The following is a 7,159-nucleotide window of genomic DNA, read 5'->3' as shown; positions in this document are numbered from 1 at the left end:
TTTTCCATGCAGATATCCAGTCGTACCAATACCTTTTGTTAAAAAAAGATTTTCATTTTCTGATGAATGACCTTGGATCTTTTGTCAAAAATCAAGTATTGTACACATGTGGATTTATTTCTGTATTCTCTCTACTGTTACATTGATCTGTAGTCTACTAATACACCGAAACCCCCAACGTACTTGATTATTGTACCATTATAATCAGGTAGTGTAAGTCCTCCACTTTTTAAAAAAGATTTTATTTATTTATTTGACACAGAGAGAGCACAAGCAGATGGAGCAGCAGGCAGAGGGAGAGGGAGAAGCAGATTCCCAATGAGCAGAGAGCCTGACATGGGGCTCAATCCCAGGACCCTAGGATCGTGATCTGAGCCGAAGGCAGACGCTTAGCCAGCTGAGCCACCCAGGCGCCCCAAAAGTCCTCCACTTTTGTTCCTCTTTTTCAAGATTGTTTCTGCTAGATCCTTTGGGTTTCCTTACAAATTTTAGAATTAGCTTGTTGATTGGCTACAAAAAATGTTGCCTGGGAATTTGATTAGGACGATGTTAAATCTATAGGTCAGACTAGGTAAAGTTGCCATCTTAATAATATTGGGGTTTTTACTAAATGAACATTATATATTTCCATTTGTTTAGGTCTTTCCTAAATTTTTTTCACCATGTTTATCATTTGCAGTATACAGGCATACCAGAGAAGGGATGGGTTTCGTTCCAGACCACCACAATAAAGTGACTAAAACGATAAAGAGTCAAATGAATTTTTTGGTTTCCCAGTGTGTAGAAAAGTGATGCTTACACAATGGTCTATCAAGTGTGCAACAGCGTTATGTCTAAACAACAGTGTACATACCTTAAGTAAAAAATATTTTATTGCTAAAAAATGCTAACCATCATCTGAGCTTTTAGCGAGTCATCTTTTTGCTGGTGGAGGGTGTTGTTTGCTGTCGATGGCTGCCGACAGATCTGGGTGGTGATTGCTGAAGCTTGGGGATGGCTGTGGCAATTTCTTAAAATAAGACAACGATGAACTTTGCTGCACGGACGGACTCTTCCGTTCACGAACTATTTCTCTGTAGCGTGCAGTGCTGCTTGATAGCATTTTCCCCACAGTCCTTCAGAACCGGAGTCAGTCCTCTCAAAGCCTGCTGCTGCACTGTCAACTAACTTCATGTCATATTCTGAATCCTTTGTTGTCACTGCAACAGTCTGCACAGCATCTTCCCCAGAGTAGATTCCATCTCAAGCCACCACCTTCTTTGCTCATCCATTAGAAGCAACTCCTCATCTGTTCAAGTTTGATCCTGAGGTTGTAGCAGTTCAGCCCCATCTGCAGGCTCTCCTTGTGATTCCAGGTCTCTTGCTGTTCCCACCACATCTGCGGTTACTTCCTCCGCTGAAGTCTTGAACCTCTCAGAGTCCTCCATGTGGACTGGAATCTACTTCCTCCAAACTCCCGTTAACGTTGGTATTCCATGGTCCTCAATCCCAGGATGTGAGCTTTCTGGGGTCTCCATTCATGCCTCTGTACCTATGAGAGTTTATACATTCTACATTAGGCTGGGCCCAAGCTCTCCTGTCTTCCACTATTGTGCAGCCTCTGGAATCTGTTCAGCTCTCAGCCTCCCAGAAACTTCCCTATGGGATCTCCTGGAGTCTTGCCCTGCTCATGCACATCTTAACAGTGGGCCAAGTACCCAAGGGAAGTTTTTATGCAATTTTAGAGGGTTCCTTCTCTGCAGCTGCCTCCTCTAAGTCATCTTGCCCTTCAAACCCAGCTGTGTTAGCAGGCCTACGCTCTAAGCTCTGTTTCCTCTGCCCGGAGACATTGCTGCCCTCTGCTTGGGTTCCATAGCCCTGCGATGAATGCAAGGGTGACCTCATGTGCTTCCCTTTTCTGAAGGTTAATAACCCTGCCTTGGTTTCTGTTCAATGCCTGCAATTGTTGTGTGTTCAAATGCCTGTGTCTGTCTAGCTTTTATTGTTGTTTACAGCAGGAAGGTGAGTCCAATGTCAGGCACTCAATCTTAACTAGAGCTGGAAGTCAAGAGGTTCATCTTTTAAAAGGAATTAATTTAAAGAACCATGATGTTTTTCTCATCTCTAGCTGTAGTGCAAGGCTAAATATACAGAGCCTCTTACCAAATACTCTTGGTCATATTCAAATCCCAAATTGAAAGTCCTATATTTTTATAGGGTTCTGTCCTTTCTTTTCACACCTTCCATTAAAACAGTGGAGAGCTTAATAAGATATATTCATCCCAATCTTTGCTAAATTTCCTATTCATGTAATTGGAGGAAGCCTAAAACATGTGCATATTGATTTTTATAGACCATTAGAGGCAAAAGTTAGATTTCTTTGGTCAAAGATAGAACATGGAAGTACAAGTGCTCAGATTTCCTTCAGTTGTTAAAGGAGAGTAAAATAGATGAGCTTTGTCACCTCATTCCTTCTTTATATTTTTATGTATTTTTATTTTTTATTTTATTTTATTTTATTTTTTTTTAAGATTTTATTTATTTATTTGACAGAGAGAGAGAGACAGCCAGTGAGAGAGGGAACACGAGCAGGGGGAGTGGGAGAGGAAGAAGCAGGCTCCCAGTAGAGGAGCCTGATGTGGGGCTTGATCCCAGAACGCTGGGATTACACCCTGAGCCGAAGGCAGATGCTTAACGACTGAGCCGCCCAGGCGCCCCTATGTATTTTTATTTTTTAAAAAGATTTATTTATTTGTTTTAGAGATAGAGAGCACATGAGCAGGGGGAGGGGGAGAGGGAGAGAGAGAATCTCAAGCAGACTCCCCATTGAGTGTGGGAGTTGGGGCTTGATCCCATGACCCCGAAATCATGACCTGAGCTGAAAGCAAGAGTCTCACACTTAACCTACCAAGCCACCCAGGTGCCCCTCATTCCTTATTTTTTAAAAAATTAAAAAAATAGGGGTGCTCAAAGAAAAAGGGGGGCACTCAGTGGGGAGTCTGCTTGAAGATTCCCTCCCTCTGCCCCCTCCCCCCCAGCTCACACTTACACACACACATTCTCTCTCTCTAAAATAAATAAATCTTTTAAAAATCTAAAAAAATAAATAAAATAAGCAATCTAAAACTTTTTCCAGTTGTATTGAGATAGAGTTAACATATAACATTGTATTAGTTTTAGTAACACGATGATTTGATATATGTACATATTGCAAAATGACTACCACAGTTTCGTTAACGTCCATCACCACAAATAGTTATAATTTATGTGTGTGCGTGTGATGAGAACTTTCAAGATCGACTCTCTTAGCAACTTTTAAATATAGGCTACAGTAGTAACGATAGTCACCATGGTGTACATTACACCCCAGAACTTATTTACCTGATAACTGGACGTTTGTACCATATGACCTTCGCACATTTTGTCCAGCCCCCTACTTCCCTGCTTCTGACAACCTCGGTACCTATGAGTTTGGTTTTTTAAGATTCCACATATAAATGAGATCATAGAATATTTCTTTCTCTGTCTGACTTATTTCATTTAGCATAAGTTAGCATATCCTCAAGTTCTGTCCATGTTGTTGCAAACAGCAGAATTTCCTACTTTTTTTTATGACTGAGTCATCGGTACATAAACAGATAGATTGGTCTCACATTTTTCTCTATCTGTTCATCCACTGACATATACTTAGGCTGTTTCCGTGTCTCGGCTATCGTAAATAATGCTGCAATGAACATGGGGGTACAGATATCTTTTCAAGAGAGTGATTTCATTTCGTTCAGACATATTCCCAGAAGTGGAATGGCTCCATTTTTAATTTTTTGAGGAAACTCCATACTGTTTTTCATAGTGGCTGCACCAATTTACATTTCCAACAGTGTGCAAGGGCTCCCCTTCCTCCACATCCTCACCAACACTTGTTATCTCTTGTCTTTTTCTTGACAAGCATTCTAACAGGTGTGAGGTGATATCTCCTTGTTGTTTTGATTTGCATTTCCCTGATGATTAGTGATGTTGAGTACCTTCTCATGTACCTATTGGTCTTTTGTATGTCCTCTTTGGAAAATGTCTATTCAGATCCTCTGCCTATTTTGTTTGTTTTGTTTTAAAGATTTTATTTTTAAGTAATCCCTACACCCAGTGTGGGGCTTGAACCTCCAACCCTGAGATCAAGAGTCACATGCTCCACCAACTGACCCAAGCAGGCAACCCACTCGCCCATTTTGTCATTGGATTGTTTGTTATTGAGTTGTATGCGCTCTTTATATATTTTGGATATTATTCCCTTCTCAGATATAAGATTTACAAATATTTTCTCCTGTTTTGTAGATGGCTTTTCCTTTTGTTGATGGTTTCCTTTGCTGTGCAGAAGCTTTTTAGTTTGATGTAGTCCCACTTGTTTACTTTTGCTTTTGTTACCTTTGCTTTTGGTGTCAAATCCAAAAAATCATTGCCAAGACCAATGTCAAGGAGTTTATGCCCTGTGTTTTCTTCTAGGAGTTTTATGGTTTCAGGTCTTTGAGCTTTGTCATCTCATTTTTTCTTGCTTTTTGATGAATGCAAAACCCAAAGGAACAAAAGTTGTGTACCCTCTCTAAAATTGGCATAGACACAAAATTAGAGTTAGTGAGCTCTGTAATTCCCATGTCTTTTACAAATTGCCTGTAAGACAATTCAATCCTTGGTAGAAACCTAAAAGAAAAGACAAGACAATTCTGGGGTAGAAGTCTAAAATAAAATTTTTATAGTAGGAAAGCTTCTATGTTATGGTCATAGAAACAAGGATTTATTTTTGTTTCCCTCATGCTGGAAAGAACAAAGAAGTTACTTAGCAATCCCTGTCTCCCCAATATCCTATTGCTATTTACTTGACACTGAAGATTTAAGTTATTTAAATGTGTCAAAGGGACTTTTTAAAAATAGGGTGCCCACTATGTTCAAAACATTTATTTAGTCATTAAATATATATTGAATATTTAATGTTCAAACAAGGCAGGGGTAACAAAAACATGTTATATATTATTCCTATCTTCAAGGATTTATTATGGGAGGGGTAAAAAAACAGCACCTGGAAACATTGGCCCCTTGTTGCCCTTTATAGTGTTACGGAAGTTCAAGGAGAGGTAAGATCTTGTTTGGGTGGGTGGGTCATAAAAGTTTTCATGAAAGCAGTGCCATCAAGTTTGGTCTTTAATTTTAGGTAGAATTTTTGGGGGGGAAAAAAGAAAAGAACACATAACATATAGTCAAAGGTAGAAAAGAAGGGAAGAGCGGAAGATCCAATTTCTGGAAAGTAGAGATAGCAATGGGAAGGTAGTGTGGGGTCTCCTTGCTGGGAGTTTAAATGCCAGGCTGGGGGGTGTAGGCCACCAGGAACTGAGAGGCTGTTATTGATCATAGGAGCACTGTGACTGGAGCTCAGAAGCATTCATCTGGCCAGAAAAGGATATCAGGACCTCTAGGCAAGTGCTGGTTCACAGAAGAGTTTCCAACTACTTGAGTAGAAAGTCTTGGACACTGTAGTGAGTTTGCATAAAATTAAATATACGTAATATAAATGACTCCCCTGTATTCTGAATTTGAGTCCTCCCTACATTACCATTTTTTAAAAGATTCTATTTATTTATTTGAGAGAGAGAGCAAGCGAGCCTGAGCAGGGAGAGGGGCAGAGGGAGAAGGACAAGCAGACTCTGCTGAGCGGGGAGCCTGACATGGGGCTCAATCCCAGGACCCTGAGATCATGACCTGAGCCGAAGGTCCATTTCATTGCATCATTATTTACATTAGCTGAGACATGGAAACAACTTAAGTGTCCATCAATGGTGAATGGATAAAGAAAATGTGATCTCTCTCTCTATATATATATATATAAATACACACACACACACACACACACACACACACATATATATATATAATCTGGCAAAAGTAAAAACTGGTGATCCTACATTGGTCCTTAAAACATTTTTTTTTTAATGTTATTGGTGAAAAAACCAGAAGCCTAAGGACTGCTGTCACATTGGGTCAATGTGGACATGAGGGAGATTGGAGCAGAGGAAGTGGGCTGGAAGGAGCAGAGACATTTGGGAAATAAAACTTAGAAGATGAGGCAACTGTTTGGCTATGTGAGTCAACAGAGGACAATTCCAAGGGTGCCACTGATAAAAACAGGAGGGTGGGGAGCACGATGGTATTTTGGTGGAGGCAGGGCAGGCAGAGGCTGACAGGGAAGATTAGTTTGGGGAATGTTCTGTGCAGGTTCCTGAGGAGAGCTGTTTGGAACTGTCTCATGGGCAGTGGAAATGTCAGTCTGGAGCTTGGGAGGGAGGCTCATTTATTGATGAGATGATAGACATTTATTATGCACCTACTATGAACCAAGCACTAAATGTGGGGGAAAGAGATATATTTGTGGGTCATTTATACAGACTCTCTTACAATTATCTTTTCTTCATTAAGTCCTTGTTACTTAATATAATTCTTTTATGTCTGTCTTATGGTGCTTCTTTTTTTTTTTTAATAATGATTTTTTATTATATTATGTTAGTCACCATACAGTACATCCCCGGTTTTCGATGTAAGGCTCGATGTGTCTTATGGTGCTTCTGAGAACCCGCCATTCAAAGATATACTGCAAATACAATAATAAATATTTGAAATTTACAAGTCATCTACAAAATCATAAATGGATAGAAAACTAAGACTTAAAAAACAACTTTATTAGTGTATTCGTTGGCACAGGCTGCGGTAATAAATAGATCAGAAAGGTAATGGCACAGCACCGTCGAAGTTTTTATCTTGGTCCCTGTTTATCTCTTGATTAGCAAGCGAATAGCTTGGTAGCCAGGTTCTCCTTAGAGACCCAAGCGGAGGCGGGTTCCACCCTGAGAACAGCACGTGGCTTCTAGGTACTCTGTCGCCTTCATCGCAGTCCGCGGATGCACTGGAGACTTAAGGCCTCACAAACGTCACTTCTAGGAGCACTTCAAGGCCTAAAACTCTGGCAGATGGCTGGAACTAACTACAGGGGCAGGTGGGAAGCACAGTCCAGTTTTGTGTCCAGCAAGAAGAGGAAATAGATTTTGTTGAGTAATTAGTATTCTGCCACGATTTGCATTAAATCACCTGAGCAAAAGTTAATTTAAACAACTAAAACAGGGGCACCTGGGTGGCTCAGTTG

This window comes from Ursus arctos, unplaced genomic scaffold, assembly GCF_023065955.2.
Source record: "Ursus arctos isolate Adak ecotype North America unplaced genomic scaffold, UrsArc2.0 scaffold_28, whole genome shotgun sequence".
Classification (NCBI taxonomy): domain Eukaryota; kingdom Metazoa; phylum Chordata; class Mammalia; order Carnivora; family Ursidae; genus Ursus; species Ursus arctos.
This window is presented reverse-complemented; position numbering follows the sequence as displayed.